Below are 10,636 nucleotides of genomic sequence, written 5' to 3'. Positions count from 1 at the left end.
CCTTTAAGGAACAAGGACATTTCTTATGTTGAAAGGCACACAGGTGGCTGTGATAATTGTTAAGACACTGATTATAGGTTACATTCTTTTACAAAACCCAAATGTTCACCTGTTTGTTGTGTGTGACTGGTGTGTTTGTGTCTTAAAAAAGGCAGCACACCACAAATCACACTACAGGGTGGGCCATGTATATGGATACACCGTAATAACATGGGAATGGTTGGTGATATTAAAGTCCTGTTTGTGGCACATTAGTATATGTGAGGGGGCAAACTCCTCAAGATGGGTGTTGACCATGGTGGCCATTTAGAAGTCGGCCATCTTGGATACAGACTTACCTGGACTAATTTACCTCTCCGCTCACGCAGTGAAATGCTGTCCAGTTACCTGCTTTGGCTCCATGCTGTGATCCTCTCTGTGCAAGCTATTCTTTCATGAAAAACAAAACTTGTGGCCTTCTTCAATCTCCACCAATTACAAAAATGCAGTGAAAGCAATAAGTCTATTGGAATGATTTGAGTTTGTTTTAATGTTAAACATGGTAATATACTGTAATCCACAAGAGAAAAGGATTAAAACAAAGACAGACATGTAAAGTTAAGATTGCATATTCATGAATGTCACATTTACAATATGAATGAGCAGAAAATACAGTTAGATGTTATTTAAAAGTGTCACACTACAGCTGAAAATGATCCTGGCAGGCTGAACGAGGAAGGTGCTGCTCCCAGACGTCCGCATTGTGGCGAAGGACACTCAAAGCTCTCAGAGTGCAAATATCAAAGCTCGGCTGGTAGCTTTCCCGTTGATGGTTTGGAGACGCACGGAGGTGCTGAGACTGTTCGCTGTGGTGTCCATAGCTGTTACATGGTGAAAAATAGCATGAACACAAGCATAAATACCTTAAAGTCACTGCTAATAGCTTTGCTTGTCTCAAAGGCTGACCGCTCTGGTGGAAATGTCCAGACTCCACGGTCTTGGACTAAAGCTGGCCAGTTGAGATGGTGGTCTCATTTTGAGCAGATTTTAGCGTGTCCTTTCAATTCTTTGCACCCTACGTGTGGGGTGTGTACCTGGAGGTAATGGCCCCTTTCTCCACCATGTTTGGTTCTGGTTGGAGTGACACATTAGTTCCAGTCTCACGGAAAGCAAAGGAGCGACTATTGTCACCTGATGCTGTCCAAGAGGGTGGAATTGGAGTCTATTTTCAAGATGCAGGGGTTACTTGAGAAGTTGCATTATACAGAGAACCACAACAGTTACCTGACTAAGACTACATGCATGGAAGCATTAGAAAATACATGTAGCAGAAATTAGTTATTTTTCAGTATAAAATTTGGTGAATCAAATAGACCATTACGGCAAGGCTGGGATGGTCCATTTGGTAAAGTAAATCCGTTGGGCATCTTTCTTCGCCTTTAGACAATAATTCTGATGGCAAAAGAGCCAAACGGGACAGGCAACAAAAAAAGAAAAAGGAAATACTTTTGTCAAAAAAGAGTAAAATATTATCATTTTAATGAGCTATTGTCAGAAACAAATTAGCATCTTCAGAATACCTCAAATATTTTTGTTTTGTTATGTTTTTCCTTTTCCTCCGATCTGAGGCCAACAGTGTAACTGATTTTTCAACCGAAGAATATTTGATCTTCTGATATTTGTGCTGAAACACTGAAAATATGTTTTTGTCAACTAGAACCGACCATTGGGATCGAATGTTTGCTTATGCATTTGACATTTTTCCTATTTTTGTTGAAACTGAGAACATGTATGTTTTATATACAAGTGCTGTACGAAAAAGAATGATAAATAATGTAAGTATAACTATTTTGCAAATAATGACAGAAAAGAAATCACAGAAATGGTCTTTCATCTGTTTTTACATTTTAAGCTTTTATGCCTTCTTTTTTATCTTTTAGCTGTAACAAGGTAAATCACTGATGAAACACAGGAAAAATCCCTTGTAATCGTCACAGCAAAGATTCATATAAAACCAGCAGTTTCTTACCCACAGGCCTTGGAGTGGATAGTATGTACTCTGCCCAGCTGTCCTGGATATAATCCATGCACATCCCTCCCCAAACGTGATCTTCTGTAGAGAAAAAGAAACAAAACTTTTTGCTCTTACTCCTGACATTGCTACACTTCATTAATCATGACTCAGATATCCAAAAATATAAAATAATAAAATGACATTTGATCACGTAAAAGTTCACGAAATCAATAAGGTTACAGACTTTTCTAATCCATTTCTGAAAGCTAACTATAGGGCCAGTTGTTACTTCTTTCTCCAGTGGGCTAGTAGAGTTTTGCTCCAGCAAGATAGAGAAATCAAATCAAGCTATCTGCCGAGTACAGTGACTGCATATTTGGGATTTACTGTAAATGTAATACTTTTATGACAAGAATGATCTGATGTTAGCCAAATATATAGTTACTGCACTACGGCAGCAGAATAGATGTGAAAGGTTTTTTGAAGTCTTTCTCCTTTCAATTTTGAAACTTACATATATACACTTTTACACTGTTCAGTCTTTTGGGGGCCTTGTGCTCAATCCACGGCAGTGTGGAGACCAATTGGCATTTGACAATGAATACAAAATTGGCAGATCCACCACTGGCATCCTGTGCTTTTCACAAATAAGCGCAGGCTCACCCTACGCACTGAAGACAGATGTAACAGGGTCTGGAGAAACTGTGGAAAACGTTGTGCTCCCTGTCACACAACGGTCAGCATGACCGGTTTGGTGGTGGGAAGAAATCACCAGGACACCATCTGCCATCTTATTAGCTTGTCATACAAGCATGTCAGGGTCAGACAAACTACTGAGTATTATTTATGTTGTTGCAATTAAATTTCTGCAAAATGATCCAGCCTGCCACATCAGAATTTCATTTTGAATTAAGGGGTTGTGTGTGAATTCAGCCCTTTGTAGGCTGATCATTTTCATTTCCATCAAACGATGCCATCCTGTTGTTCCTAACACAATACGCAGCTCAGTATAGATATAAGCATGACTTTTTTTAAACAAGTTTTTTTTATTTCTTTCTTTTATTTTGTAGCAGTATAATTTACATTTATTACTTATAAGTAAATTTGAGGGCTATTTGTAACAAAGTATTTACACCTTATGCTATTAATACTTTTACTTAAGCAAAAGGTCAGAGTGTTTTTTGAGAACTTTATCCAGATTTAGTTTGATAGAGTGACCACTCACTTTGGTTTTAACATAGCTGGTGAGACAAGCTCTTTGGAGTTGTGAGACTCTCTGAACTCATGCAGCCTCACAGCGACACCGGATCCTGCCATCACTGTCCAAGTTAATGTCTGCAACGGATCCCAGTGAAGGTCAACAATGAATCCACTATCACAGTTCAAGTTTGAGAGTTTCCTGAAGAAAACACAGGAGACACAATTATCTCTGCTGAATAATGCATTTCTATATCATCAGTAAACCCTTTAAATCTGTGAACATGCCTAATGACAACCCTAAGAAATACAGTCATCTTTAAGCCTCTAAAGTAATATATGTGTGCAGTATTCTGGTGTCATGTGCTAATATATTTTGATGGGTAATGATTATTTTGACCACTTGAGGTTGCTAGTGAGAAGTTACTGTTTTAGTTATGTTCATAGTGTCGTATTGTTAGTATATATAAATATAGTATTTTACTAACTAATAATACTAATAACTATATTTTGTACAGCATATTTAATCCAAGTATAGTTGTAGGCAAAAGAAATGCAGTCAAAGCCTGCGTATAAAAAACAATCACATTAGTGAGTTTAAGCACAGAATAGGAAAAATATAATGAATTCCTTTATTTAATACTTTCGGCTTTGAAATATGTTTCCTACATAAGAAAAGCCTTGTTAATTGAAAAAGCAGCGGAGGACGTGCAGCCTTACCTTAACACGAGAGAGTCATCACATCTATTCGTCCTATCAACCCGAGACCAGATACTTATGTGTACTCGATTCTGCTCACCTATCCTATGTTTCTCTTCTCTGACAGAGAAACCCAACACTAAGTGCTCTGGCAACAAAGAAAACTGATACTAGCAACTTTAATCTCGCTCACTCCCTCACTTGCTCACACACAAACACATGCATACACCTGTGGTTCAAATTTGACCTGCTAGTAATTTGCACAGAGAAATATGTGGGACATCTTATCTTGCATACACACACTTATTCATCCAGAACTTCAAATTCCTGTAAAACAATGTTTCTATCTTCAGTTCAGAGGTTCAAAATTCTATTTATTTTTTTACATGGGGACTGGGTTGGTTATCATAAAGAATATCAGATTCTGCTGTAGATGCAGGCTGGGACCTCCCACCGTCCACTAAGCACTTCTACTCCAGTTGATTATTTGCTATGGCAGAAATTTTGTCTTCTGTTTGGTCCTTAGTCTCACTTTTTCTTTCATTCTTTCTTTTTTTCAGTTTGTTTTCTTTCTACTCAAATCAGTCATGGCAGAGCATCTGTTGGTTCCATGAAAATATCTCCTTCTTATCTACAGTTTGACAACAGGCTATCACACTGTTTACCCTATAAAGCCTTTGAATGGATGTTGCTGTAAGCTGGTGCTACATTAAAAGAACTGAGCTGAACTGACCTCAGTTTAATTCATATTAACATCTCCAAAACAGGAATAATACCTGGAGCGTACAAACACACTTGTTCAGACGAAGAGAGTTCAACATACCTAGGGTATCTGGTTTTATTTTTATTTTGTTATCTGTGTTCACTTACTCTAACTTACCCAAGTAATTGTTTGACATCATCTAACCAGTCACAGAGGCGTGTTTCACAGATCATATGACTTGTTTTCCACAAAAAATGATCCCACTGAGTGGCGCCTGCTGCAGAAATATTATCAAATGGTGATATAAATCTCTACAGATCACAAAAATGTACCAGTAAAATACAATATTGTTGTTAAAATGATGCTGATAAATGTTGCAGAAAATGTTTTAGTTATTCTGGTGATTTAGTGCACACAATAAATATTTTAATTCCAATTTATAGTTTTATCACCAAGTGCGTTCTCACTGCTGATTATTATTTGTAAGGTGATGGCTGCAGTTCAGACTGAATCCATTTAAACATTAAAGCTTACTATCACACAGCCTAATAAAGGAGATGCTTCAACTTGTCGCAGATCAAAAGTAAATCATTTTTATTGGTCGAACAGGTATCCTTGCTGTGTATTCTGTGTTTGGAGGTCCTTCCAGGAATGTTGATGCTATTTTCTGAAGATTTATTTGGTCAGTAGGTGATAATTTCATACCTGCTGGTCTCTAATCTGGATCTTAACCTGCTCTGTAGGTTTCAAAAATATTTAAAATATGTTGACAAATATGCTAATACAATAACAATAACAATCTTCATCATAATCACAGTCATAATAATTGCATCAAGTGCTGAGATCTAACAATAAAATACTAAAAAAAAAATCAACGTGTACAATGAATTTACATTTATTAATAAATCTCATTTTTGAACAATATCCTTAAACGACCTCATGGACGTTGTAGACCAGAGACTGAGACTGAATTGTTCTTTCAGACACCAATTGATTAATGCAAAGCACCAGCACCAGCAACAGGAGCATCACTCCCACAGCCAGACTGGGACCGGATCCTTAAACAAAGCAGCCATTGAGTGGAAGGCTGGGGAGGAAAAGAGGGGGGGTTGCTATACATTTTCTTAAAACACAACAAAACAAAACAAACAAACAAACAACAAAACATTACCGAAAATACATATTTCGTGTTGGGCAAAACATACACTTAAATATAAACACAAAGAAGACACTTATATCTGCTGTGAATCATAGGAAATGAATTATAACTGAACTGAATCTGGACACATACAAACCCTTCACACACACACACACACACACACACACACACACACACACACACACACACACACACACACACACACACACACACAGCGAGAGAGAGAGGGAGAGAGAGAGGGGAGAGAGAGAACAAAAGCCAGGGATCAACAAAAGCCTAGGATGCCATGAGGAGACAGATGCTGCATTCACGTGCTCTTCGTAAAGTCTCGTTTACCACATACACATGTAGCCAACAAACAAACGTGGAAAGTCGCTAGGAGACACGAGTGTCTCTTTCAAGTGCAAAAACAAGAATTGATACACCTTGGTTTTCACAAGATAAAAATAAAGGGTAAAGATGACATAAAGCAGAAAAAGTCAGAGTACTGAGAAGAATACACAAGTAATAGCTCAGTGGATGTCCACAAATGTTTTTGTAATCCCCATCATTCGAATAGGATTCAAATCATTTTAGCGCCTTTAGAGTTTATCCACTGTTTCATGACAAGGGTCCAGCAAAGAGATTCAATTACACCAAGAATGGCCCCTTTTTAGCCAATAGATGCCACTTACAACTTTAAGAAAACGTTTTATTTTCCGTTTTCTTATGATTTTAATTCTATAATTGGTTACTAAATGGATAGTGAGACTCCATTTGTTGATAAATACTTTAAAATGTAAGTTTAGGACTTGAGTAAAAGCTTGTTTCTACCTGCATTTTAATATATATAAACTAGACAAGGCAGGTGGAATGTGGAAAAATATTGCATAAAAGCAGCATTTTGAGCTTTTAAATGAATCTGAACATATATACATATAAAGTACAGGAAGAAATTATTTGATGCCAAATAAATAATTACCTTTGAACCTCACATGTAATTTTTCTGCAGCTATTTGAATTAAGTAAATAAGCCAAGCTCCTGAAATATAATCTATGTTTTAAATTGCGTTTTGGTCCCCCACTTAAACAACATGTCATAAGCAGTATTGTCTGATTCAAGTTAAGTAATGTGGCTGTGACTAAATGATGAGTACCCTAAATTATTTGATTAGCTGCGACTTTTTTGTCACCGTTTTTTTTTAGAAAAACCACATTTCCGACAGCCCTTGAAGCCAGCAGGAGTCCTCCCAGTCAGATCTGGCTGAACGTGACGAGCCGACTCGGAGCCGAGCGAGGTTTCCTGGCGGAGCTGCGGAGGGAGCAGGAGTTGAGCGGGTTTGTCTGTCTGTCTGTCTGTTCGTGTGTCTATCCGCCGCCGCAGTCGCTGTCTGCCTGGGATATAAAAACAAAACAATACACCCCCGAAAACTCATCTTTACGGCTTCAACGGTCTGGAGACGGCATCCACGGCTATGGACCCATCGATGTCCTCCTGTTATCCACACTGAGCGACGTTACTCCGTCGGATGCTCCAGTGCCCAGAGGAGAGGAGGAGGAGGAGGGGGTATCCCTATCATTTTTCGACTGCCAGGTGAAATAATTATATGATATAATCTGTGTGGGGTGGACGCTTGGATTGTTTGTGTGAAAAGGGTGATAAGGAGGGGGGAGTGGGAGTCGTTGTTTGGGGGGCACGGGCAGCGGGTTTGTCTCGAGCCTGGAGCGGAGGTTAGCACGCTAGCTAGCTGCAGTTAGCGGGCTGCTGCTGCTTCGTCATTCGCCGGGCTGGGAAGGATGCGGCGCTGGGATGCTGCCGCTGCTGCAGCAGCAGGGAGGGGTGGGCCAGTAATGGTAACTGTACCGGCCGTCTGGCTTCGGCCCATCGTCCTTATGAACTACACCCCCAACCTCCCGTTTTCCCCCTCCCACCTCTCTTCGTTGCGCTCCCCGCCTTCATAAACCACAGACTCTCATTTCAGTTCAGGATGAACTAACAAAAATCGCAGATGATAGATACCCGAGTGGTTTCATCAGAGAAATAACACCACTTCCAACAGCTTGACTGCCGGACTGTCAGTTAGCCAGCTATGCTAGCCAGGCATTGAACTGGCTGACCGGCTAAGATTAGCACTAGCATCACCCCCCTCACCCTCCCCAGCTAGCATCCCTGGCTAACCCGCATCCTCCAGCCGAGCCATCACAGGCCAACCACACAACCACCTTCCCATCCTGCCGTCTCACACCAGCTATTTCATCGCCACTAACAGTTAGTAATCGGCATAAGAGCCGTTGCCAGACATTTATTCACGGCTCGCCCATTAAAATATAATGGAGCACGCCAAGCGGATGTTGTTATGTAACAGATAATGACACCACACGCCCTTGAAACAAAAGCTGTTGTTTCAGTATTTGTTTGTTTGTGTGTGTGATGCAGGGCACAATCATGAACAATAAATCACAGACAGGGGAGGGGGGGAGTGTTTGTCGCACCGAGGGCCGCAGCTCTGAGCCGGCTTCTGAAATATACAACCCCTGCTCCTGTCAGCCATTGTTTTTGTTGTCATTGGAGATCTCAGCATTTGTTTTCCAGCGCTGGATCTTCCCAGTGGTGCTTGTGTGAGCCATGCATTGAAGCAACATGACCAGTCGGTCATCAGAACACAACCAGTACCGTATGTTGTTTGAATGCTGAAATGTGAATGATTATTGTCAGTATAAGGCATGCGATTTTTACCCACAATGTGTTCGTTTTTTCATATGAAAGAGAAGCCACTGATGTGGGAATCAGGTTTTATTGTTAAATTACTTGTAAAATGATAGCAGAGGTGGACCTACTAGTCTCATCTCATGTTGGGTATTGGCATATAGGAAATTCAGTTACTTGTGAGACATTACAGTGACAAACCTTTATGAATCATCATCATCACTGCATCTGTAAAACTGATCAGGAAAACAATTATCTCTAAGGTCATTTGTCAGAGCATTCAGATAGCTCTATTCAGAGGCAGTTCAGTGTGATCTTCATAAGGAACATAATTGCATTACAGAACCATTTAAAGCTAATTGTAGTCCCCCTGTTTATAGTCACTGGGGTGATATAATTTAGCATATAGATATCATTATCTTTCTGTGTTTAAAGTGGATAATTTGACAAATAAATTGATATAATAAGTTCTTACATTCTGCTAACCTGAATTGGATAAGTGGTTAAGAGCAATGGATGGGTCTTATTAAGGCTTAAGCTGAGGGACAAGTTTTGGCTCCAAGGAGCTATATCACAGTTGCACACAGTTAGTTGCTCTAAACATGAGTTTATTTTTTAATTGTATGATTTTGCATTCATTTACAAAACATCATCATGGAAAATGTCTTTATATGCACCTGTGAAAGTAATTTCAGGTAATATGCTGAAATAGTTGTTGTAATGAAGCAGTGTTAAACTATACACATGTGTTCAACATTTTAACATGCATACATCCATTATTTCACTTGATAGTGTTGGTTCTGTAAATGTAGTCTAAGTATCAGTGATGTAGAGATCGGGGCTCTGTAGGGGCCATCAGTTGCAGGACTCCTTGTTCTTTTTGCTTGATGCATCTGGCTGGATGTTTGAGCTTTGAGTTTGAGCTGCAGCATGAATTTGAGATGATCAGATGCCTTCTTGATATCTTTACATGATGGAGAAGAATCTAAACACTTTAAATACCCAAACTTTTGCATAATAAAGTTATACTATTAAATGTCAAATATTTATCCCATACATGTTATCTCAGATCCTATGTTGCCTCTGAATGTGAGTCAAGGAGCTGATGCTGGTGGGGTTTTTTTTTTCATTGTGCTTTTGGTAGGGCTGCACAAACTGTTCAAAAATTCACAAGCATGCAGAAAAAAGTCCCAATAGCTGAAGCTGCTAAGGATTTTGAAGTTCCCTTTCTGATCCATGGGAAAAGGACAACTTGTTTTAACCGCTCTTTTTAAAAATATGTTTACATTTAGAGTTGGGGCGGGGGGAGATAACTTTGGAAAATACTGCCGTGCATTTAGATATATAAACATCAATCAACAGGGCCAATATTTGCCAATAGAGATATTCAAATAAAACTATATATTGTAACTAGGGCTGTTCGATATAACGATATATATCGGGTGACGATATAAAAACGTCTATCGTTTCATATTGCGCTATCGTTTGTTTCGTAGTGTGGCAAAATATAATGTTTACGGCAATATTTTTTCATCGTTTTGATGGTCACTGTAGTGGTTATTAATTTGTTAAAGTTCTCTCTTTCTCTTATATTTAATATAACCACACTATGGACGGACAACCGACTGTTTTTACGCGTTGTCGTTAGCAACCATGACGGTAATTTTACATTTTACATTTTACATTTTTGTGATTTATATCGTTATCGGGATGATAGATGTCTTATATCGGAATATGAGATTTTGGTCATATCGCACAGCCCTAATTGTAACTAGGGCTGCCACGATTAGTCGACGAATCGTCGACGAGTAATTTAATAGTCTTAGCGACGTTTGAAGCTTTGTAAGATCCCAAAAGACGCAGGAATAAGTAGTAGGATTTAAGAGTGTAATAACGGACTGAAACAGAAGATGGCAGCACTGCATGTACAAGGATGCCAGCTGCCGTTAAACCCCGAAGAAGAAGTAGCTCTGTCCCACAATTCATAGCGCGGCCCTGCTCAGTTTCCAGCAATGGCGGCAGCTACTTAGTTTTAATATTACTCTTATTATTCTTTCTGGGTCACAAAATAAACGTTTAACATATTTTCAGGTGAGAATGTAGCTGTGTAAACCTCAAATATCTGCTCAGTTTATCAAGACACCACATATTTTCAAAAACGCTCCGACGTTTTCGGAGACGTCTGTTACCCACCAGCTC

General features: G+C 39.3%; 1 protein-coding gene and 1 long non-coding RNA gene across 2 annotated transcripts in view; one reads left to right on the top strand and one right to left on the bottom strand.

The window, feature by feature from the left end:
* Positions 1 to 745: 745 nt before the first annotated feature.
* Positions 746 to 3,987, bottom strand: LOC118455449 (uncharacterized). Its single transcript, XR_004844147.2, has 4 exons — positions 3,911 to 3,987; positions 3,219 to 3,392; positions 2,009 to 2,092; positions 746 to 860 (listed from the first exon to the last, which is right to left on the bottom strand). It is a non-coding gene; the product is annotated as an uncharacterized LOC118455449 (long non-coding RNA).
* A 3,008-nt stretch (positions 3,988 to 6,995) lies between these two features.
* Positions 6,996 to 10,636, top strand: part of akt3b (AKT serine/threonine kinase 3b) — a 28,871-nt gene continuing 25,230 nt past the window's right edge. The window contains exon 1 of the mRNA XM_087841441.1: positions 6,996 to 7,324. The gene's annotated coding sequence lies outside the window, so the exon portion shown is untranslated. The remainder of the gene's footprint in view (positions 7,325 to 10,636) is intronic.

This window comes from Neolamprologus brichardi, chromosome 6 (genome assembly GCF_056152115.1).
Source record: "Neolamprologus brichardi isolate AB-2024 chromosome 6, ASM5615211v1, whole genome shotgun sequence".
Lineage (NCBI taxonomy): Eukaryota > Metazoa > Chordata > Actinopteri > Cichliformes > Cichlidae > Neolamprologus > Neolamprologus brichardi.
The sequence above is the reverse complement of the archived record's forward strand: the minus strand, read 5'-3'. Positions and strand labels throughout refer to the sequence as shown.